We start from the raw sequence: 25058 nt of genomic DNA on the forward strand, positions 1-25058 counted from the left end.
TTTATTTGTGTGTGAACTGTGGCTTATTCTTGTGTTTGGATTAACTGAGCCACACCCTGCTCCTTGCATTTCTGTCCTGAGCAGCAAGGGTTACTAGCCTGATGGACAGTTTCTCCAGAGTGCTAGTGGGGCGTGTCCGTGATCGGCTTTATATACCTGCCCATTCCCATCTTACCTTGCTGGTTATTTTGAGTCTGACCTGTGTATATACCGCCTGTACCTGTATCCATCAGGCTTGCTGGTTATTTTTAGTCTTGTCCTATTTGTGTATTGAGCTCAGTTTTACCTGTCTCTGTTTGTCCTGTCTTGTACCTGAACCTGTATCTGTACCTTACCTGTGTATATCTGCTTGATCTTGACCTGACCTGTATATTACCCATTTGATCTTGACCTGAACTGTGTATATCCTGTATTATCTGCCTGAAGACCTGTATATATCTGTCCCTGTCTCAGTCCTGTGTTTGTATTCACTGGTCTATACCTGTATTTCCATTACCTGTCCGCTCCACCATCCAGCAGCTGCCAGACGAAGTAAGTGTCCCCTGTCCTGTTGTAGGGTCACTCAGGGACCGTCAGTTAGGTTCCTGATAGTGGGTTCGCCCTTATGAGGGTGGTTTATCTGCTTTAGGCAGGGCCTTAGCCCGCAGGGACATCGCAGGGTGAGTTCGCCATCACTTACATAGTCTGACAGCTAGCGCCAAGTCTGGTTGTGGTTGCGCGGTTGCTGGACAGGTGCTGACAGGGTCAGTGCTATCTATATAGAGGTCATTGTACAGAGAGGGGGAGGATATAAGCTGTGACATCATCTAATGTCATTAGTGATATAATGATGGGTCAGTGTTATCTATACAGAGGTCATTGTACAGGGAGGGGGAAGAGATAAGCTGTGACATCATGTATTGCCAGTAGTGATGTAATGATGGGTCAGTGTTATCTATATAGAGGTCATTATTTAGGGATGGAGAGGAGATAACCTGTCTATTATTAGGTTTCCCAGTCATAAGATAGGACCTAACTTGCTGATTGGTGGGGTTCTCAGTGATGGGACCCCTATAGATCTTGAAAACAGGGGTCCGTTGCACCCCTGTTGCACATGAGATAAAGAGAGCAGGAGTAAAAATTGTTGATTTAGGAATTTCATGAACTATAGGTATAGTAAAATTGTTTAAAAGTATATTTATCATAATATTTTTTTAAGAAATAAGTCATTTTCAAAACATTGGCCCAGATTTACTTTGCAGTTTGCACCAGCATTCTGGCATAGGCTGCACATAAATATGGTTGCACATGTATTTATGAAATGTTTCTGCCCGTATTGTGTCCTTTAAAACAAATGGCAGACAGCACTCCGTTCAGCGCGGTGCATGTGTATCAGAAAACATGCCACAAATCCAGATAAAGATCAGGTCGAGGCACGTACAAGATTCTTATTCAGTCATGTTTTATTTCAATTCATGTATCAAAGTATTACCAGGAATCACAGAATTTGTTTCAACCCATAATCAAGGCTTCATCAACTTTGTCATCTTGTTAATATTGGGACAAGTGGAATGAGGAATATCTTATCAGGGTAAGGAAAATGTTTTTGAAACTCTGTATTTATTATGTATGAAATGGGCTAAAAGAAGTATAGATTTTTAGAGACCAACAACATAATGAAATTTCCTTTACATATTGATAATAATATTGATATTGGTGTCCTCCCCTGTATAGATCTATGGCAGTGTCTGACATGCAAGCCAACATTTACCTAGCAGACAATTCTAGTAAGTGCATTACAGTATTGGGTGCAAATGCTCTTGAATATCACCTGAACTGATAGGATGAATAAATAATTGCAATTAGTTACAGCAAACCGTTGGATGCTTGGATATCAGTCTAGAGAGAGATTGAGATTTTGTGAGTGATCTGTTTCACATTGTGTCATCACTTATAAATAAGCAATACGGTCTCCGAGTTGGCTTGCTTCTTCTGATCTTACAGCCTAAAAGGAATTTTTGGATGTGTTTGATAGTGACGGAAACCAAGCTCCAGTTCGTTAATAATTACCTGCAAGAGATCAGCAGACCTCTGATCAGTGGAATATCAATCTCAGATCAGTGTACTGCACTTGTATTCATTTGTACAGCTGTCACACAATAATACATTGGTATGACAGGGATGTGTTTTTATAGAAAAGATAATGACAAACATTGCCTTTTCTATTGCCATTTGGAAGTTTACTTTGGCCACACATGGTCCTTGCAGTAGCCTTCAGGTAAAATCATAGCTCCCAACTGTCCCTGATTCAGCAAGGCAGTCCCCATTTTTGAGGGCTGTCTCGCCCTGTTGGGAAAATGTCCCAGATTCATGGCTTAGCGCCGCAGCTACTCGGGGGAAGAGACAAAGCAAGAAGGACAGCTCTGCTTGGGAAATAATATGAGTGGGGGAGGGTGCTGGCGGGATTATATGAGAGAGGGGATAATATGATGTGGGGGGTGCCGGGGGGATATGAGAGGGGGGTGTTGGGGAGATAATATGAAGGGGGTACTGGGGGGATAATATGAGAGGGGGAAAGCTGAGGGGATAATATGAGTGGGTTGCTGGGGGCATGATATGAGGAGGAGGTGTTGGGGAGATAATATGAGATGGGGTGCTGGGAGAATAATATGAGGTGGGAGGTGCTGGGGGATAATATGAAAGGGGGATGCTAGGGATAATATGAAAGGGGGGGGGGGAATTCCCTCTTTCACCACTGCAAAAGTTGGGATGTATGTGAAATTGAATATTACAGTACCCATGGCAATACCTGTGGATCTGTCAAGAACACGGTCAACACATGTAAGAAGATGAAAAATTGTATAGAATAGGGTCTGAAAGAAATGACCTGTCAGCATCCAATTTAGAATATTCAAACTGTACAAAAGGATAGGGATGCCCAAAAATGTATAACAAATTATAAAGATTTTATTATAAATTCAAATACATACATTTAAAAACATTTAAAAAGCACTAACTGTGCAAAGAACAATCCAGACAACCTCGTGCCCATCAAGTGTTAGTAATAGTAAAGTGCAAGTATATCAACAGCCATAAATAGATATAGACATGATAAGTAACAAATCCACCAGTGTGGTATAAGTTAATTAGCTGTATAACAGATCAAACCATAATTACCTATATAGTGTGAGAATGATGGTTAGGCACCGGGGGCTGGAGAAATCCCCACGCGTTTCGCCTGTGGGACCAGGCTTCCTCAGGGGTACCTGGGTATAGGTATGATGTCGTTATATAATCTACCTGCCCCGGACATCCGGCACGGACCAACCGCGTTGTGCGGCTCAGCAGTGCGGCGTGCGCGCCAAACACCGGAAGTGTATGGATCACGTGTTTGTATGTGAGTCACGTGCACGTCCGAAAACCGGAAGTGAAAATAATATATCCAAGGTGGAGTGTAGCAAGTTATGGCGCATGCGCAGGTGGCGTGACAGACATGAAGGTCCTGTCACGTGCTTATATTTTGACAGATTCATTGCATAGCGCTGCGCGGACGTAAGTACATGTGTGTAAAGACCGCGAACATTGTAATAACATGGGACAAGTGTCTGAGAAGTATAACAGACACGGAATCCCAGAGAAATCAATAATAACAGTGGTATTAATAAGAAATTATGTAGGAAAGAACGTGTGTGAGAAAGGTGCGTGAAATGGGTGGAAAAGATTGGAGAATGGAGAATATATACAGTACTTGGATATGTAATGAGTGTGTGCTGAGAGCTGTGCAGATAAGTATGAGGTGATAAGGTGACTAAGTGCATAATGAATAGGATACTATGTGACTGGATCTGGGGGACGCTGTGGATGTTGTATATCTGGACTTTTCAAAGGCATTTGACACCGTGCCACATAAAAGGTTGGTATATAAAATGAGACTGCTGGGAATAGGAGAAAATCTGTGTATCTGGGTAAGTAATTGGCTTAGTGATAGAAAACAGAGGGTGGTCATTAATGGCACATTCTCAGATTGGGTTGATGTTACCAGTGGAGTGCCACAGGGGTCAGTATTGGGGCCACTTCTTTTTAATATTTTTATTAATGACCTTGTAGTGGGTTTACACAGTCAAGTTTCAATATTTGCAGATGATACTAAGCTGTGTAAAGTAATAAATGCTGAGGTCGATAGTTTAGCATTACAGAAGGATTTGTGGAAGCTTGAGGGATGGGCAGAGAAATGGTTGATGAGGTTTAATGTAGATAAATGTAAAGTTATGCACTTGGGCCATGGAAACAAAAAGTATAATTATGTTCTAAACGGTCAATTACTTAGTAAAACTGAAGCTGAAAAGGACTTGGGGGTATTGGTGGATGGTAAACTTAATTTTAGTGACCAGAGCCAGGCGGCTGCTGCTAAAGCAAATAAAATAATGGGATGTATCAAGAGAGGAATAGATTCTCATGATAAAGACATAGTTCTGCCCTTATACAAATCCCTGGTCAGACCACACATGGAATATTGTGTACAGTTTTGGGCACCAGTGTATAAAAAGGATATAGTAGAGCTGGAACGGGTGCAGAGGAGAGCAACCAGGATTATTAGGGGAATGGGGGGACTAGAATACAATGACAGATTACAAAATTTGGGATTATTCAGTTTAGAAAAAAGACGACTGAGGGGAGACCTCATTACAATGTACAAATACCTGAACGGACAGTACAATGATCTCTCCAAAGATCTTTTTATACCTAGGCCTGTGACCAGGACAAGGGGGCATCCTCTACGCCTAGAGGAGAGGCGATTCTACCATCAACATAGACAAAGGTTCTTTACTGTAAGAGCAGTGAGACTGTGGAACTCTCTGCCGCAGGAGGTTGTTATGGCCGACTCTATGTACATGTTCAAGAGAGGCCTGGATGACTTTCTGGAGAGAAAAAATATCACGGGTTATGGGGATAAAACATTTATTTAATTCTTGAAGGTTGGACTTGATGGACTTGAGTCTCCTTCCGGCCTTATATACTATGATACTATGATAGCAATTGCAAAATAGTGCTGGAAGAAGTTATTGGGGAGGTAATATGAATCGCAAGGGTGGTTCGTGTCAGATGCCAGGGGCAGGCAGAGAGAATTTTTTCATTATATATAACATTACTTTTTTGGTGTTAGAAAAACATAGGGAGGCAATGTGTAAGAAGTGGAGGTAGAATACAATCAAATAAGAGTATATTATCAATAAGAAGGTTTAAGGGGGACCTAACAGGAATCAGGTTGAAAAGTTGTTTTAAAAACCATAGTCAGGGATTGTTTCAGATAGAAAGGAATCCATATTTGTCTTGAAGACAGGGGTCTACATCCATAGGAACTAGGAACCTGGTAAATGATTCTTCTTTTTCTTCTTTTTCTCTCCTTAGATCTCTGCCAGAGGGGGTGACTTGGAATTAGATGAGTCGTGACGTGTTACCCAGAATGTACAGGGAGAAATTTAGTGCAATACCTATTGTGAAATAGGAATAAAGAAAAGATTTTTTAGAAAAACAGGCAATATCCCATGGTGAAGAAAACCCAATCAACAGTGGTGATATGAGACCAGGGGCCAAGCGTGCGACCCGCAGAGGTAAGTATGCAGGTATCACACTATTGAGGCCCTGGTCAAAGAGGGGTCCACGAAACCACACAAAAATTATATATATATTTCAATAGGGAGGACCGAATGTGAAAAAGAAAAAAAAGGGGGATATATGAAAAAAAAAAAAAAAAGAAAAAAAAAAAAAAAGAAAGAAAAGGGAGAAAGGGAGAAGGAGACAAATAAACAGTGTTGGATCAACAGGAGGCATTAGATCAAGAGGGAGGCCTAGTCCTTGTAGAAGCCTGTAAACAATAAATCTGCATTTAAGCCCAGTGGAGCCAAGGAGTCAAGTCTGTAGATCCATTTTGATTCCAATCTTAACAGTTCTTTGCTACAACTACCTCCCCTGGGGTTCCATTGTACCCTCTCCACCCCACACACCCTAAGGCTGGAATTGTTTCCCCGATGTACCTGCAGAAAATGTGCCGCCACCGTAGATAGAGTTTTCCCCTTGGCCAGGTCACTTGACGCCGTCGTAATTGAGGATAGATGTTGTTGTATTCTTCTTCTCAGCTCTTGACCTGTTTGTCCCACATAAATCATTGGGCAAGAACATTTCAACACATATATGACATTCTTGGTTTTACAATTTACAAAATTGTGTAATTTGAATTCCAAATGGTTGTTGGGATGTATATAGATGTTTGTGGCTGGCATCCGGGGACAGATGGAGCAATCACCACAGGGGAAGGACCCCTTCAATCGTAGGCCTCTCCCAAGGGGTGTTGTGGGTCTCGAGAAGTGGCTAGATGTAAGTACATCTTTTAAATTACAGGCTCGTTTAGCAATGAGCCGGGGTTTGTTGGAGATATGTGCATAAAGTCTGGTGTCACTTAAAAGGATATCCCAATTGTTATCGAGGATACGATAAACATCGGTCCATTGGTTGTTGTACCTAGTAGTTAGACAGGGCTTGGACTCATTGTCCCGTGTTTTAGATTGTAACAGAGTCTGTCGATCACTGTCCCTTGCCCTGACAAAGGCTTTCGAGATTACCTTTTTCGGGTATCCACGTGCTCTGAAACGTCCAGTGAGATCCTTTGCATGTTCATAAAAGTCATTGATGTCGCTACAGTTCCTCCTGATTCGCAGGAATTGTCCCACCGGAATGCTTTGTCTCAGATGTTTCGGGTGAAAGCTAGTGAAGGATAATAAGCTGTTGGTGGCAGTCTGTTTCCTATGGAGAGAGGTGATCAAATGGGTTCCTTCTTTCTTGATTTTAAGGTCCAAAAATTCCACGGATGTATCTGAAATGGAGGCAGACAGTATGATTTTCCACAGATTTTTGTTGAGGTCTTGGATGAATGTGAGGCACTGGTCATGTGTCCCTTTCCAGATCATAAATATATCATCGATGTATCTGTACCATCCCATAACATTGGCATCAAAGTCAGCCAACTGGTACACGGTGCGCTCCTCCCACCAGCCAAGAAAAAGGTTGGCATATGAGGGAGCGCACCGTGCACCCATGGCCGTCCCAGACACCTGTTTGAAATAAGACCTATCAAAAGTGAAATAATTTTGATATAAGATGAGAGACAACAAGTCTATAATGAATGAATCATGTCGGCGGTCAAGGGATATCTGTTTGTTCAAAAAGAACTCTACGGCCTCCAGACCCACCTGATGATCAATGATTGTGTACAGCGATTCAACGTCCAGCGTAACCAGCATTGCACTCTCCGGTAGATGTATTCCTTCAATTTGCTGTATCAAGTGCGTGGTATCGCGTACATAGGCGGGAAGTTTTGTAACGAATGGCTGTAGAAAAAAGTCAACATAAGCACAGAGTTTCTCATTAAGGCCCCCAATCCCAGACACTATCGGCCTACCTGGTGGTTCTTCGAGGGATTTATGGATCTTGGGCAGTAAATAAAATGTCGGTGTTTTTGGATTCTCCACAGTTAGGAATTTGTGTTCCTTCTTAGTAATAATCCCACAGTGTAATGCTGCCTTCAGGGTGCGATCAACCTTGTTCTTAAAAATCTGGGAGGGATCGGAGGGTAACAAAGTGTAAAATTCCCGGTTGTTTAATTGGCGTTTGGCTTCCTTAGCATATAATTCCATCGGCCATATCACAATGTTACCCCCCTTGTCCGCTTCCTTAATTAGGAAGTCTTTATGATTTTGCAAGCCTCTTAGGGCAATGCGTTCCTGTTTGGACAGGTTCTCCATGCGATTCCTATCCACTTTAAGTTTCTTTATTTCCGATGACACTCGGTCAAAGAAAATTTGAATAGCTGGAAATAACTTAAAGTTAGGTGTGTTTTGGGAGGGAATTTTTGTGGGGAATGGTTTCCTACCTGAGGGTGCTTCGTTCTCATCCAACAGTTCCAGTAGGTCCCTCAGAACGCGTCTATCGTTGTCTGGCAATGAATCAAGTAGGGACGGTTGATGATACAATAATTTAAATGTTAACTGTCGGCAAAACAGATATAAATCTTTGGTCAGTTCAAATTTATTTAGATAATTCATTGGAGAAAAAGATAGCCCTTTTTGTAGGACCCTAATTTCAACCTCGGAGAGTTGGTAGGGGGATAGATTTATGATTTGTAGGTTACCTTTGGTATCTTTTTTGGCACGTGCAGGTCTGTCCCTCTTATAGGTGGGTGACCAATCTCGGTGCCTAGCTCCCCTCTTCCTGTTTGTAGATCTCGCACCTTCATCTTGAGAGTTTTCGCATTCGCTGGTATCCGATGATGGAGGTTCGCTTGAAGCAGTGTCTGTGTAGGCAGCATTTGAGCGGGGCCGTTGGTGAAAACGTCTTTTGTTTCCTTTATGGTTCCACTTGTATACCCGTCCTCTCTCATAATCTTTCCTATCTCTAGCGAATTTCTCTCTTTTGCCCTTGATTATGTCTCTTTCATATGAATCAATGGTCTCCTTAAGTTTAGTTTGGAAAGGAATCACCTGTGTCTCCTGATCGAATTTGCTTAGGTTATTTTCACATTTTTTAATTTGTTCACGAATTTGGCATATAAGGCCCCTGTCGTGATCCAGGAGCATATTGATTAAGATACAGGAGCACTGGTGTAGTCCTTTCTCCCATCGTTCTTTTTCCATAGTCTCTATTTCCCAAGAAGGGAAGATATGTACCCTCAACCCTCTGGGTGACATTTTAAGCTTATAGTACTCTTCAAGACCCATTTCACGCACCTTTCTCACACACGTTCTTTCCTACATAATTTCTTATTAATACCACTGTTATTATTGATTTCTCTGGGATTCCGTGTCTGTTATACTTCTCAGACACTTGTCCCATGTTATTACAATGTTCGCGGTCTTTACACACATGTACTTACGTCCGCGCAGCGCTATGCAATGAATCTGTCAAAATATAAGCACGTGACAGGACCTTCATGTCTGTCACGCCACCTGCGCATGCGCCATAACTTGCTACACTCCACCTTGGATATATTATTTTCACTTCCGGTTTTCGGACGTGCACGTGACTCACATACAAACACGTGATCCATACACTTCCGGTGTTTGGCGCGCACGCCGCACTGCTGAGCCGCACAACGCGGTTGGTCCGTGCCGGATGTCCGGGGCAGGTAGATTATATAACGACATCATACCTATACCCAGGTACCCCTGAGGAAGCCTGGTCCCACAGGCGAAACGCGTGGGGATTTCTCCAGCCCCCGGTGCCTAACCATCATACTCACACTATATAGGTAATTATGGTTTGATCTGTTATACAGCTAATTAACTTATACCACACTGGTGGATTTGTTACTTATCATGTCTATATCTATTTATGGCTGTTGATATACTTGCACTTTACTATTCCTAACACTTGATGGGCACGAGGTTGTCTGGATTGTTCTTTGCACAGTTAGTGCTTTTTAAATGTTTTTAAATGTATGTATTTGAATTTATAATAAAATCTTTATAATTTGTTATACATTTTTGGGCATCCCTATCCTTTTGTACAGTTTGAATATTCTAAATTGGATGCTGACAGGTCATTTCTTTCAGACCCTATTCTATACAATTTTTGATACGTTATCTATCACTCTGTCTTTTATACAGAGTGTTTCTTGGGGTCACCCTTTATGTCAATACGTGGAGGTCTTATTCATGTATATTTATCCTTTTCTGCAATAGCAATTGGGATGGACCTACAGGCCCGGGAAGCTACTTGGACCAGTCAGGTGTCCTTGGTTTTTATGGATACACAACAAACAAGGCCGGACGACGATTTCAAAATGATAAGCAATGAGTTGTTGGAGGCGCATAAAGCCCTTACCAGAGTCTGGTGGAACATAAGGAGTCTTGAAGAGTACTATAAGCTTAAAATGTCACCCAGAGGGTTGAGGGTACATATCTTCCCTTCTTGGGAAATAGAGACTATGGAAAAAGAACGATGGGAGAAAGGACTACACCAGTGCTCCTGTATCTTAATCAATATGCTCCTGGATCACGACAGGGGCCTTATATGCCAAATTCGTGAACAAATTAAAAAATGTGAAAATAACCTAAGCAAATTCGATCAGGAGACACAGGTGATTCCTTTCCAAACTAAACTTAAGGAGACCATTGATTCATATGAAAGAGACATAATCAAGGGCAAAAGAGAGAAATTCGCTAGAGATAGGAAAGATTATGAGAGAGGACGGGTATACAAGTGGAACCATAAAGGAAACAAAAGACGTTTTCACCAACGGCCCCGCTCAAATGCTGCCTACACAGACACTGCTTCAAGCGAACCTCCATCATCGGATACCAGCGAATGCGAAAACTCTCAAGATGAAGGTGCGAGATCTACAAACAGGAAGAGGGGAGCTAGGCACCGAGATTGGTCACCCACCTATAAGAGGGACAGACCTGCACGTGCCAAAAAAGATACCAAAGGTAACCTACAAATCATAAATCTATCCCCCTACCAACTCTCCGAGGTTGAAATTAGGGTCCTACAAAAAGGGCTATCTTTTTCTCCAATGAATTATCTAAATAAATTTGAACTGACCAAAGATTTATATCTGTTTTGCCGACAGTTAACATTTAAATTATTGTATCATCAACCGTCCCTACTTGATTCATTGCCAGACAACGATAGACGCGTTCTGAGGGACCTACTGGAACTGTTGGATGAGAACGAAGCACCCTCAGGTAGGAAACCATTCCCCACAAAAATTCCCTCCCAAAACACACCTAACTTTAAGTTATTTCCAGCTATTCAAATTTTCTTTGACCGAGTGTCATCGGAAATAAAGAAACTTAAAGTGGATAGGAATCGCATGGAGAACCTGTCCAAACAGGAACGCATTGCCCTAAGAGGCTTGCAAAATCATAAAGACTTCCTAATTAAGGAAGCGGACAAGGGGGGTAACATTGTGATATGGCCGATGGAATTATATGCTAAGGAAGCCAAACGCCAATTAAACAACCGGGAATTTTACACTTTGTTACCCTCCGATCCCTCCCAGATTTTTAAGAACAAGGTTGATCGCACCCTGAAGGCAGCATTACACTGTGGGATTATTACTAAGAAGGAACACAAATTCCTAACTGTGGAGAATCCAAAAACACCGACATTTTATTTACTGCCCAAGATCCATAAATCCCTCGAAGAACCACCAGGTAGGCCGATAGTGTCTGGGATTGGGGGCCTTAATGAGAAACTCTGTGCTTATGTTGACTTTTTTCTACAGCCATTCGTTACAAAACTTCCCGCCTATGTACGCGATACCACGCACTTGATACAGCAAATTGAAGGAATACATCTACCGGAGAGTGCAATGCTGGTTACGCTGGACGTTGAATCGCTGTACACAATCATTGATCATCAGGTGGGTCTGGAGGCCGTAGAGTTCTTTTTGAACAAACAGATATCCCTTGACCGCCGACATGATTCATTCATTATAGACTTGTTGTCTCTCATCTTATATCAAAATTATTTCACTTTTGATAGGTCTTATTTCAAACAGGTGTCTGGGACGGCCATGGGTGCACGGTGCGCTCCCTCATATGCCAACCTTTTTCTTGGCTGGTGGGAGGAGCGCACCGTGTACCAGTTGGCTGACTTTGATGCCAATGTTATGGGATGGTACAGATACATCGATGATATATTTATGATCTGGAAAGGGACACATGACCAGTGCCTCACATTCATCCAAGACCTCAACAAAAATCCGTGGAAAATCATACTGTCTGCCTCCATTTCAGATACATCCGTGGAATTTTTGGACCTTAAAATCAAGAAAGAAGGAACCCATTTGATCACCTCTCTCCATAGGAAACAGACTGCCACCAACAGCTTATTATCCTTCACTAGCTTTCACCCGAAACATCTGAGACAAAGCATTCCGGTGGGACAATTCCTGCGAATCAGGAGGAACTGTAGCGACATCAATGACTTTTATGAACATGCAAAGGATCTCACTGGACGTTTCAGAGCACGTGGATACCCGAAAAAGGTAATCTCGAAAGCCTTTGTCAGGGCAAGGGACAGTGATCGACAGACTCTGTTACAATCTAAAACACGGGACAATGAGTCCAAGCCCTGTCTAACTACTAGGTACAACAACCAATGGACCGATGTTTATCGTATCCTCGATAACAATTGGGATATCCTTTTAAGTGACACCAGACTTTATGCACATATCTCCAACAAACCCCGGCTCATTGCTAAACGAGCCTGTAATTTAAAAGATGTACTTACATCTAGCCACTTCTCAAGACCCACAACACCCCTTGGGAGAGGCCTACGATTGAAGGGGTCCTTCCCCTGTGGTGATTGCTCCATCTGTCCCCGGATGCCAGCCACAAACATCTATATACATCCCAACAACCATTTGGAATTCAAATTACACAATTTTGTAAATTGTAAAACCAAGAATGTCATATATGTGTTGAAATGTTCTTGCCCAATGATTTATGTGGGACAAACAGGTCAAGAGCTGAGAAGAAGAATACAACAACATCTATCCTCAATTACGACGGCGTCAAGTGACCTGGCCAAGGGGAAAACTCTATCTACGGTGGCGGCACATTTTCTGCAGGTACATCGGGGAAACAATTCCAGCCTTAGGGTGTGTGGGGTGGAGAGGGTACAATGGAACCCCAGGGGAGGTAGTTGTAGCAAAGAACTGTTAAGATTGGAATCAAAATGGATCTACAGACTTGACTCCTTGGCTCCACTGGGCTTAAATGCAGATTTATTGTTTACAGGCTTCTACAAGGACTAGGCCTCCCTCTTGATCTAATGCCTCCTGTTGATCCAACACTGTTTATTTGTCTCCTTCTCCCTTTCTCCCTTTTCTTTCTTTTTTTTTTTTTTTTTCATATATCCCCCTTTTTTTTCTTTTTCACATTCGGTCCTCCCTATTGAAATATATATATAATTTTTGTGTGGTTTCGTGGACCCCTCTTTGACCAGGGCCTCAATAGTGTGATACCTGCATACTTACCTCTGCGGGTCGCACGCTTGGCCCCTGGTCTCATATCACCACTGTTGATTGGGTTTTCTTCACCATGGGATATTGCCTGTTTTTCTAAAAAATCTTTTCTTTATTCCTATTTCACAATAGGTATTGCACTAAATTTCTCCCTGTACATTCTGGGTAACACGTCACGACTCATCTAATTCCAAGTCACCCCCTCTGGCAGAGATCTAAGGAGAGAAAAAGAAGAAAAAGAAGAATCATTTACCAGGTTCCTAGTTCCTATGGATGTAGACCCCTGTCTTCAAGACAAATATGGATTCCTTTCTATCTGAAACAATCCCTGACTATGGTTTTTAAAACAACTTTTCAACCTGATTCCTGTTAGGTCCCCCTTAAACCTTCTTATTGATAATATACTCTTATTTGATTGTATTCTACCTCCACTTCTTACACATTGCCTCCCTATGTTTTTCTAACACCAAAAAAGTAATGTTATATATAATGAAAAAATTCTCTCTGCCTGCCCCTGGCATCTGACACGAACCACCCTTGCGATTCATATTACCTCCCCAATAACTTCTTCCAGCACTATTTTGCAATTGCTATCATAGTATCATAGTATATAAGGCCGGAAGGAGACTCAAGTCCATCAAGTCCAACCTTCAAGAATTAAATAAATGTTTTATCCCCATAACCCGTGATATTTTTTCTCTCCAGAAAGTCATCCAGGCCTCTCTTGAACATGTACATAGAGTCGGCCATAACAACCTCCTGCGGCAGAGAGTTCCACAGTCTCACTGCTCTTACAGTAAAGAACCTTTGTCTATGTTGATGGTAGAATCGCCTCTCCTCTAGGCGTAGAGGATGCCCCCTTGTCCTGGTCACAGGCCTAGGTATAAAAAGATCTTTGGAGAGATCATTGTACTGTCCGTTCAGGTATTTGTACATTGTAATGAGGTCTCCCCTCAGTCGTCTTTTTTCTAAACTGAATAATCCCAAATTTTGTAATCTGTCATTGTATTCTAGTCCCCCCATTCCCCTAATAATCCTGGTTGCTCTCCTCTGCACCCGTTCCAGCTCTACTATATCCTTTTTATACACTGGTGCCCAAAACTGTACACAATATTCCATGTGTGGTCTGACCAGGGATTTGTATAAGGGCAGAACTATGTCTTTATCATGAGAATCTATTCCTCTCTTGATACATCCCATTATTTTATTTGCTTTAGCAGCAGCCGCCTGGCTCTGGTCACTAAAATTAAGTTTACCATCCACCAATACCCCCAAGTCCTTTTCAGCTTCAGTTTTACTAAGTAATTGACCGTTTAGAACATAATTATACTTTTTGTTTCCATGGCCCAAGTGCATAACTTTACATTTATCTACATTAAACCTCATCAACCATTTCTCTGCCCATCCCTCAAGCTTCCACAAATCCCTCTGTAATGCTAAACTATCGACCTCAGCATTTATTACTTTACACAGCTTAGTATCATCTGCAAATATTGAAACTTGACTGTGTAAACCCACTACAAGGTCATTAATAAAAATATTAAAAAGAAGTGGCCCCAATACTGACCCCTGTGGCACTCCACTGGTAACATCAACCCAATCTGAGAATGTGCCATTAATGACCACCCTCTGTTTTCTATCACTAAGCCAATTACTTACCCAGATACACAGATTTTCTCCTATTCCCAGCAGTCTCATTTTATATACCAACCTTTTATGTGGCACGGTGTCAAATGCCTTTGAAAAGTCCAGATATACAACATCCACAGCGTCCCCCAGATCCAGTCACATAGTATCCTATTCATTATGCACTTAGTCACCTTATCACCTCATACTTATCTGCACAGCTCTCAGCACACACTCATTACATATCCAAGTACTGTATATATTCTCCATTCTCCAATCTTTTCCACCCATTTCACGCACCTTTCTCACACACGTTCTTTCCTACATAATTTCTTATTAATACCACTGTTATTATTGATTTCTCTGGGATTCCGTGTCTGTTATACTTCTCAGACACTTGTCCCATGTTATTACAATGTTCGCGGTCTTTACACACATGTACTTACGTCCGCGCAGCGCTATGCAATGAATCTGTCAAAATATAAGCACGTGACAGGACCTTCATGTCTGTCACGCCACCTGCGCATGCGCCATAACTTGCTACACTCCACCTTGGATATATTATTTTCACTTCCGGTTTTCGGACGTGCACGTGACTCACATACAAACACGTGATCCATACACTTCCGGTGTTTGGCGCGCACGCCGCACTGCTGAGCCGCACAACGCGGTTGGTCCGTGCCGGATGTCCGGGGCAGGTAGATTATATAACGACATCATACCTATACCCAGGTACCCCTGAGGAAGCCTGGTCCCACAGGCGAAACGCGTGGGGATTTCTCCAGCCCCCGGTGCCTAACCATCATACTCACACTATATAGGTAATTATGGTTTGATCTGTTATACAGCTAATTAACTTATACCACACTGGTGGATTTGTTACTTATCATGTCTATATCTATTTATGGCTGTTGATATACTTGCACTTTACTATTACTAACACTTGATGGGCACGAGGTTGTCTGGATTGTTCTTTGCACAGTTAGTGCTTTTTAAATGTTTTTAAATGTATGTATTTGAATTTATAATAAAATCTTTATAATTTGTTATACATTTTTGGGCATCCCTATCCTTTTGTACAGTTTGAATATTCTAAATTGGATGCTGACAGGTCATTTCTTTCAGACCCTATTCTATACAATTTTTGATACGTTATCTATCACTCTGTCTTTTATACAGAGTGTTTCTTGGGGTCACCCTTTATGTCAATACGTGGAGGTCTTATTCATGTATATTTATCCTTTTCTGCAATAGCAATTGGGATGGACCTACAGGCCCGGGAAGCTACTTGGACCAGTCAGGTGTCCTTGGTTTTTATGGATACACAACAAACAAGGCCGGACGACGATTTCAAAATGATAAGCAATGAGTTGTTGGAGGCGCATAAAGCCCTTACCAGAGTCTGGTGGAACATAAGGAGTCTTGAAGAGTACTATAAGCTTAAAATGTCACCCAGAGGGTTGAGGGTACATATCTTCCCTTCTTGGGAAATAGAGACTATGGAAAAAGAACGATGGGAGAAAGGACTACACCAGTGCTCCTGTATCTTAATCAATATGCTCCTGGATCACGACAGGGGCCTTATATGCCAAATTCGTGAACAAATTAAAAAATGTGAAAATAACCTAAGCAAATTCGATCAGGAGACACAGGTGATTCCTTTCCAAACTAAACTTAAGGAGACCATTGATTCATATGAAAGAGACATAATCAAGGGCAAAAGAGAGAAATTCGCTAGAGATAGGAAAGATTATGAGAGAGGACGGGTATACAAGTGGAACCATAAAGGAAACAAAAGACGTTTTCACCAACGGCCCCGCTCAAATGCTGCCTACACAGACACTGCTTCAAGCGAACCTCCATCATCGGATACCAGCGAATGCGAAAACTCTCAAGATGAAGGTGCGAGATCTACAAACAGGAAGAGGGGAGCTAGGCACCGAGATTGGTCACCCACCTATAAGAGGGACAGACCTGCACGTGCCAAAAAAGATACCAAAGGTAACCTACAAATCATAAATCTATCCCCCTACCAACTCTCCGAGGTTGAAATTAGGGTCCTACAAAAAGGGCTATCTTTTTCTCCAATGAATTATCTAAATAAATTTGAACTGACCAAAGATTTATATCTGTTTTGCCGACAGTTAACATTTAAATTATTGTATCATCAACCGTCCCTACTTGATTCATTGCCAGACAACGATAGACGCGTTCTGAGGGACCTACTGGAACTGTTGGATGAGAACGAAGCACCCTCAGGTAGGAAACCATTCCCCACAAAAATTCCCTCCCAAAACACACCTAACTTTAAGTTATTTCCAGCTATTCAAATTTTCTTTGACCGAGTGTCATCGGAAATAAAGAAACTTAAAGTGGATAGGAATCGCATGGAGAACCTGTCCAAACAGGAACGCATTGCCCTAAGAGGCTTGCAAAATCATAAAGACTTCCTAATTAAGGAAGCGGACAAGGGGGGTAACATTGTGATATGGCCGATGGAATTATATGCTAAGGAAGCCAAACGCCAATTAAACAACCGGGAATTTTACACTTTGTTACCCTCCGATCCCTCCCAGATTTTTAAGAACAAGGTTGATCGCACCCTGAAGGCAGCATTACACTGTGGGATTATTACTAAGAAGGAACACAAATTCCTAACTGTGGAGAATCCAAAAACACCGACATTTTATTTACTGCCCAAGATCCATAAATCCCTCGAAGAACCACCAGGTAGGCCGATAGTGTCTGGGATTGGGGGCCTTAATGAGAAACTCTGTGCTTATGTTGACTTTTTTCTACAGCCATTCGTTACAAAACTTCCCGCCTATGTACGCGATACCACGCACTTGATACAGCAAATTGAAGGAATACATCTACCGGAGAGTGCAATGCTGGTTACGCTGGACGTTGAATCGCTGTACACAATCATTGATCATCAGGTGGGTCTGGAGGCCGTAGAGTTCTTTTTGAACAAACAGATATCCCTTGACCGCCGACATGATTCATTCATTATAGACTTGTTGTCTCTCATCTTATATCAAAATTATTTCACTTTTGATAGGTCTTATTTCAAACAGGTGTCTGGGACGGCCATGGGTGCACGGTGCGCTCCCTCATATGCCAACCTTTTTCTTGGCTGGTGGGAGGAGCGCACCGTGTACCAGTTGGCTGACTTTGATGCCAATGTTATGGGATGGTACAGATACATCGATGATATATTTATGATCTGGAAAGGGACACATGACCAGTGCCTCACATTCATCCAAGACCTCAACAAAAATCCGTGGAAAATCATACTGTCTGCCTCCATTTCAGATACATCCGTGGAATTTTTGGACCTTAAAATCAAGAAAGAAGGAACCCATTTGATCACCTCTCTCCATAGGAAACAGACTGCCACCAACAGCTTATTATCCTTCACTAGCTTTCACCCGAAACATCTGAGACAAAGCATTCCGGTGGGACAATTCCTGCGAATCAGGAGGAACTGTAGCGACATCAATGACTTTTATGAACATGCAAAGGATCTCACTGGACGTTTCAGAGCACGTGGATACCCGAAAAAGGTAATCTCGAAAGCCTTTGTCAGGGCAAGGGACAGTGATCGACAGACTCTGTTACAATCTAAAACACGGGACAATGAGTCCAAGCCCTGTCTAACTACTAGGTACAACAACCAATGGACCGATGTTTATCGTATCCTCGATAACAATTGGGATATCCTTTTAAGTGACACCAGACTTTATGCACATATCTCCAACAAACCCCGGCTCATTGCTAAACGAGCCTGTAATTTAAAAGATGTACTTACATCTAGCCACTTCTCGAGACCCACAACACCCCTTGGGAGAGGCCTACGATTGAAGGGGTCCTTCCCCTGTGGTGATTGCTCCATCTGTCCCCGGATGCCAGCCACAAACATCTATATACATCCCAACAACCATTTGGAATTCAAATTACACAATTTTGTAAATTGTAAAACCAAGAATGTCATATATGTGTTGAAATGTTCTTGCCCAATGATTTATGTGGGACAAACAGGTCAAGAGCTGAGAAGAAGAATACAACAACATCTATCCTCAATTACGACGGCGTCAAGTGACCTGGCCAAGGGGAAAACTCTATCTACGGTGGCGGCACATTTTCTGCAGGTACATCGGGGAAACAATTCCAGCCTTAGGGTGTGTGGGGTGGAGAGGGTACAATGGAACCCCAGGGGAGGTAGTTGTAGCAAAGAACTGTTAAGATTGGAATCAAAATGGATCTACAGACTTGACTCCTTGGCTCCACTGGGCTTAAATGCAGATTTATTGTTTACAGGCTTCTACAAGGACTAGGCCTCCCTCTTGATCTAATGCCTCCTGTTGATCCAACACTGTTTATTTGTCTCCTTCTCCCTTTCTCCCTTTTCTTTCTTTTTTTTTTTTTTTTTCATATATCCCCCTTTTTTTTCTTTTTCACATTCGGTCCTCCCTATTGAAATATATATATAATTTTTGTGTGGTTTCGTGGACCCCTCTTTGACCAGGGCCTCAATAGTGTGATACCTGCATACTTACCTCTGCGGGTCGCACGCTTGGCCCCTGGTCTCATATCACCACTGTTGATTGGGTTTTCTTCACCATGGGATATTGCCTGTTTTTCTAAAAAATCTTTTCTTTATTCCTATTTCACAATAGGTATTGCACTAAATTTCTCCCTGTACATTCTGGGTAACACGTCACGACTCATCTAATTCCAAGTCACCCCCTCTGGCAGAGATCTAAGGAGAGAAAAAGAAGAAAAAGAAGAATCATTTACCAGGTTCCTAGTTCCTATGGATGTAGACCCCTGTCTTCAAGACAAATATGGATTCCTTTCTATCTGAAACAATCCCTGACTATGGTTTTTAAAACAACTTTTCAACCTGATTCCTGTTAGGTCCCCCTTAAACCTTCTTATTGATAATATACTCTTATTTGATTGTATTCTACCTCCACTTCTTACACATTGCCTCCCTATGTTTTTCTAACACCAAAAAAGTAATGTTATATATAATGAAAAAATTCTCTCTGCCTGCCCCTGGCATCTGACACGAACCACCCTTGCGATTCATATTACCTCCCCAATAACTTCTTCCAGCACTATTTTGCAATTGCTATCATAGTATCATAGTATATAAGGCCGGAAGGAGACTCAAGTCCATCAAGTCCAACCTTCAAGAATTAAATAAATGTTTTATCCCCATAACCCGTGATATTTTTTCTCTCCAGAAAGTCATCCAGGCCTCTCTTGAACATGTACATAGAGTCGGCCATAACAACCTCCTGCGGCAGAGAGTTCCACAGTCTCACTGCTCTTACAGTAAAGAACCTTTGTCTATGTTGATGGTAGAATCGCCTCTCCTCTAGGCGTAGAGGATGCCCCCTTGTCCTGGTCACAGGCCTAGGTATAAAAAGATCTTTGGAGAGATCATTGTACTGTCCGTTCAGGTATTTGTACATTGTAATGAGGTCTCCCCTCAGTCGTCTTTTTTCTAAACTGAATAATCCCAAATTTTGTAATCTGTCATTGTATTCTAGTCCCCCCATTCCCCTAATAATCCTGGTTGCTCTCCTCTGCACCCGTTCCAGCTCTACTATATCCTTTTTATACACTGGTGCCCAAAACTGTACACAATATTCCATGTGTGGTCTGACCAGGGATTTGTATAAGGGCAGAACTATGTCTTTATCATGAGAATCTATTCCTCTCTTGATACATCCCATTATTTTATTTGCTTTAGCAGCAGCCGCCTGGCTCTGGTCACTAAAATTAAGTTTACCATCCACCAATACCCCCAAGTCCTTTTCAGCTTCAGTTTTACTAAGTAATTGACCGTTTAGAACATAATTATACTTTTTGTTTCCATGGCCCAAGTGCATAACTTTACATTTATCTACATTAAACCTCATCAACCATTTCTCTGCCCATCCCTCAAGCTTCCACAAATCCCTCTGTAATGCTAAACTATCGACCTCAGCATTTATTACTTTACACAGCTTAGTATCATCTGCAAATATTGAAACTTGACTGTGTAAACCCACTACAAGGTCATTAATAAAAATATTAAAAAGAAGTGGCCCCAATACTGACCCCTGTGGCACTCCACTGGTAACATCAACCCAATCTGAGAATGTGCCATTAATGACCACCCTCTGTTTTCTATCACTAAGCCAATTACTTACCCAGATACACAGATTTTCTCCTATTCCCAGCAGTCTCATTTTATATACCAACCTTTTATGTGGCACGGTGTCAAATGCCTTTGAAAAGTCCAGATATACAACATCCACAGCGTCCCCCAGATCCAGTCACATAGTATCCTATTCATTATGCACTTAGTCACCTTATCACCTCATACTTATCTGCACAGCTCTCAGCACACACTCATTACATATCCAAGTACTGTATATATTCTCCATTCTCCAATCTTTTCCACCCATTTCACGCACCTTTCTCACACACGTTCTTTCCTACATAATTTCTTATTAATACCACTGTTATTATTGATTTCTCTGGGATTCCGTGTCTGTTATACTTCTCAGACACTTGTCCCATGTTATTACAATGTTCGCGGTCTTTACACACATGTACTTACGTCCGCGCAGCGCTATGCAATGAATCTGTCAAAATATAAGCACGTGACAGGACCTTCATGTCTGTCACGCCACCTGCGCATGCGCCATAACTTGCTACACTCCACCTTGGATATATTATTTTCACTTCCGGTTTTCGGACGTGCACGTGACTCACATACAAACACGTGATCCATACACTTCCGGTGTTTGGCGCGCACGCCGCACTGCTGAGCCGCACAACGCGGTTGGTCCGTGCCGGATGTCCGGGGCAGGTAGATTATATAACGACATCATACCTATACCCAGGTACCCCTGAGGAAGCCTGGTCCCACAGGCGAAACGCGTGGGGATTTCTCCAGCCCCCGGTGCCTAACCATCATACTCACACTATATAGGTAATTATGGTTTGATCTGTTATACAGCTAATTAACTTATACCACACTGGTGGATTTGTTACTTATCATGTCTATATCTATTTATGGCTGTTGATATACTTGCACTTTACTATTACTAACACTTGATGGGCACGAGGTTGTCTGGATTGTTCTTTGCACAGTTAGTGCTTTTTAAATGTTTTTAAATGTATGTATTTGAATTTATAATAAAATCTTTATAATTTGTTATACATTTTTGGGCATCCCTATCCTTTTGTACAGTTTGAATGTAAGAAGATGAAGTCATCCCAGTGCAAAGATACTGTAGAATTTTTAAGATTTAATACAGAATATAATATTGTTCTTTTTCAATATAAATATATCAATAAAAAAGCCATAAAATTTATACCATACTCATTATAATAAACCTGACGCCAGAGATATCACTTGTTTTTTTTGTTGTTGTTTTAGTGGCTTAATAAGAGGTAGAAACTCAACTCATTACGGATGATTATAGCCTGAGATAATTCAAGCGCAACAATGCACCTCATTTGGGCCCAAAAACTGAACTAGTGTGCCTCAACTGGGATACATCTTGACTCAGATCTTCTACTACAAGATGATTAACATGAATTTGCTGGAATAGTATGGCACTATGTTAAATAACATAGAATTAAATATTTACTGGTAGATGACTATAAATCCACTTCTCCCAAAAAATTTAGAAGCCTAAATCCTGTCATAAAATTGACTGTTCTCGGAAATATGTTTTTGCTGGCTAAATCATGTTTGCCAATAAAACCATATAAAGAACAATAAAAAGCATTTTTGCACAGATGTCTCCCATGAAAAGCGACCCAGGTCACAGAATAAAAAAAAAGACCATAAAGAAGTTAAAACAATGTAATTTGTCCACAAGAAGGGAAAATCATTTTGTAAAAATGTTATATTGGACGAATAAAGGAAAATCTCAGTGGACACATTTTTCTAAAGACTGATAAAAGCATCTACCGTAATACATAAATTGTATGACTGGAAAGTTACATTTTTTTCTGTTATTTTCCGCCATTTCTATGGTTAAATATCAATACTATATATCTATATTTTGTGACATATTTCATGTTGGTATGGATACATTTTTTTTTTACTTCTCCGTCTTGAAATTAGCATTAGCTCAACACCAAACACTCAGTTTGATAAACATAATAGAGAAACGCTAGAGGGCATCAAAAATAAGTCCTTTTTAGTCTAAATTCACACTACCGTCGGCATATCTGTTCTTCATCTCTGTTTAAAAAATAAAAACTGATGATAATTAAAGGTAGAAAAACTGATGACATAGTGTCAATTTATTAAACTGAAACCCTAACTTTTCCTTGCTAAAAAACGGACACTAGTCTTTCAGTTAATGTCGGTTAGCATCCGTTTTTTTTAAGAATCAGTTTTTTAAATACACTTTTTCACTTTCAATACATTGATCTATAGCTTCTATATCTGTTTATCTATTGTTGAATACAAAACAAGATTCAACCAACACCGCTACACTATACGTAGCGGTAGAAAAGATGTGCCAGTATCCAAGCAATTTGTTGAAGCAGAACACTTGGAAAAACATCTAAGGTTTCAATTAATAGATCACATACCCCCTCTAGGAGGTGATAGGGAACGCATCCTAAAAAGGAGAGAACTACAGTGGATTAAATGTTGATTTCAAATTGAGTACCATATAGAAGTGAGTCAATACATACACTCACCGGCCACTTTATTAGGTACACCTGTCCAACTGCTCGTTAACACTTAATTTCTAATCAGCCAATCACATGGCGGCAACTCAGTGCATTTAGGCATGTAGACATGGTCAAGACAATCTCCTGCAGTTCAAACCGAGCATCAATATGGGGAAGAAAGGTGATTTGAGTGCCTTTGAACGTGGCATGGTTGTTGGTGCCAGAAGGGCTGGTCTGAGTATTTCAGAAACTGCTGATCTACTGGTATTTTCACGCACAACCATCTCTAGGGTTTACAGAGAATGGTCTGAAAAAGAAAAAAACATCCAGTGAGCGGCAGTTCTGTGGGCGGAAATGCCTTTTTGATGCCAGAGGTCAGAGGAGAATGGGCAGACTGGTTTGAGCTGATAGAAAGGCAACAGTGACTCAAATCGCCACCCGTTACAACCAAGGTAGGCAGAAGAGCATCTCTGAACGCACAGTACGTCGAACTTTGAGGCAGATGGGCTACAGCAGCAGAAGACCACACCGGGTGCCAGCTAAGAACAGGAAACTGAGGCTACAATTTGCACAAGCTAATTGAAATTGGACAGTAGAAGATTGGAAAAACGTTTCCTGGTCTGATGAGTCTCGATTTCTGCTGCAACATTCGGATGGTAGGGTCAGAATTTGGCGTCAACAACATGAAAGCATGGATCCATCCTGCCTTGTATCAACGGTTCAGGCTGGTGGTGGTGTCATGGTGTGGGAAATATTTTCTTGGCACTCTTTGGGCCCCTTGGTACCAATTGAGCATCGTTGCAACGCCACAGCCAACCTGAGTATTGTTGCTGACCATGTCCATCCCTTTATGACCACAATGTACTCAACATCTGATGGCTACTTTCAGCAGGATAATGCACCATGTCATAAAGCTGGAATCATCTCAGACTGGTTTCTTGAACATGACAATGAGTTCACTGTACTCAAATGGCCTCCACAGTCACCAGATCTCAATCCAAGAGAGCATCTTTGGGATGTGGTGGAACGGGAGATTCGCATCATGGATGTGCAGCCGACAAATCTGCAGCAACCGTGTGATGCCATCATGTCAATATGGACCAAAATCTCTGAGGAATGCTTCCAGCACCTTGTTGAATCTATGCCACGAAGAATTGAGGCAGTTCTGAAAGCAAAAGGGTGTTCCAACCCGTTACTAGCATGGTGTACTAGTGGCCGGTGAGTGTATATTACCTAGCCTGATGATTATTCCCAATCTATAACTGTATATACTGTATAGGGATATTGTGATATAGTTTATTAACATATTTTATTTATGATATTCTCTTTTTGTGTTTTTCAGAGTAAATGAACTATTGAAGCCAACTGGGGACATCCTTACCATCTTCACCATATTCTGCTGCATTTTTTTACATTTAGCTATTTTGCATTTTGTTTTTTAGCCGTTGTTGGCAATAACACATTTATACTGCTACCACCCTATGCTAATGTCAATAAGTATATTATTGTATTACTTACATGCTTTTGGTCATAACAATTTGTATTCAGGGTGGCTTGTGGCAATAATTTGCCCATCAGGGATCAGTTTAGGAATCCTGGTTACACTTATATAGGGTTCCAGGGGTCCCACGAATACCCGTTTGGGGTTTTGTCTCCCTGTTCCATAGGGGTTGACTTCATCCCCACAGTACCCCCCTTAAGTAAATTCTGGTGGCTACATATGCAT

The 25058-nt window shown here is 41.5% G+C and overlaps 1 long non-coding RNA gene across 1 annotated transcript; it reads left to right on the top strand.

Moving 5' to 3' along the window:
* Positions 1-404: 404 nt before the first annotated feature.
* LOC140073636 (uncharacterized) lies at positions 405-24774 on the top strand. The gene is made up of 3 exons (XR_011849194.1): positions 405-531; positions 1714-1766; positions 24675-24774. It is a non-coding gene; the product is annotated as an uncharacterized lncRNA (long non-coding RNA).
* The last annotated feature ends 284 nt before the right edge of the window (positions 24775-25058 follow it).

The sequence above is a fragment of the Engystomops pustulosus genome, chromosome 1 (assembly GCF_040894005.1).
Source record: "Engystomops pustulosus chromosome 1, aEngPut4.maternal, whole genome shotgun sequence".
NCBI lineage: Eukaryota > Metazoa > Chordata > Amphibia > Anura > Leptodactylidae > Engystomops > Engystomops pustulosus.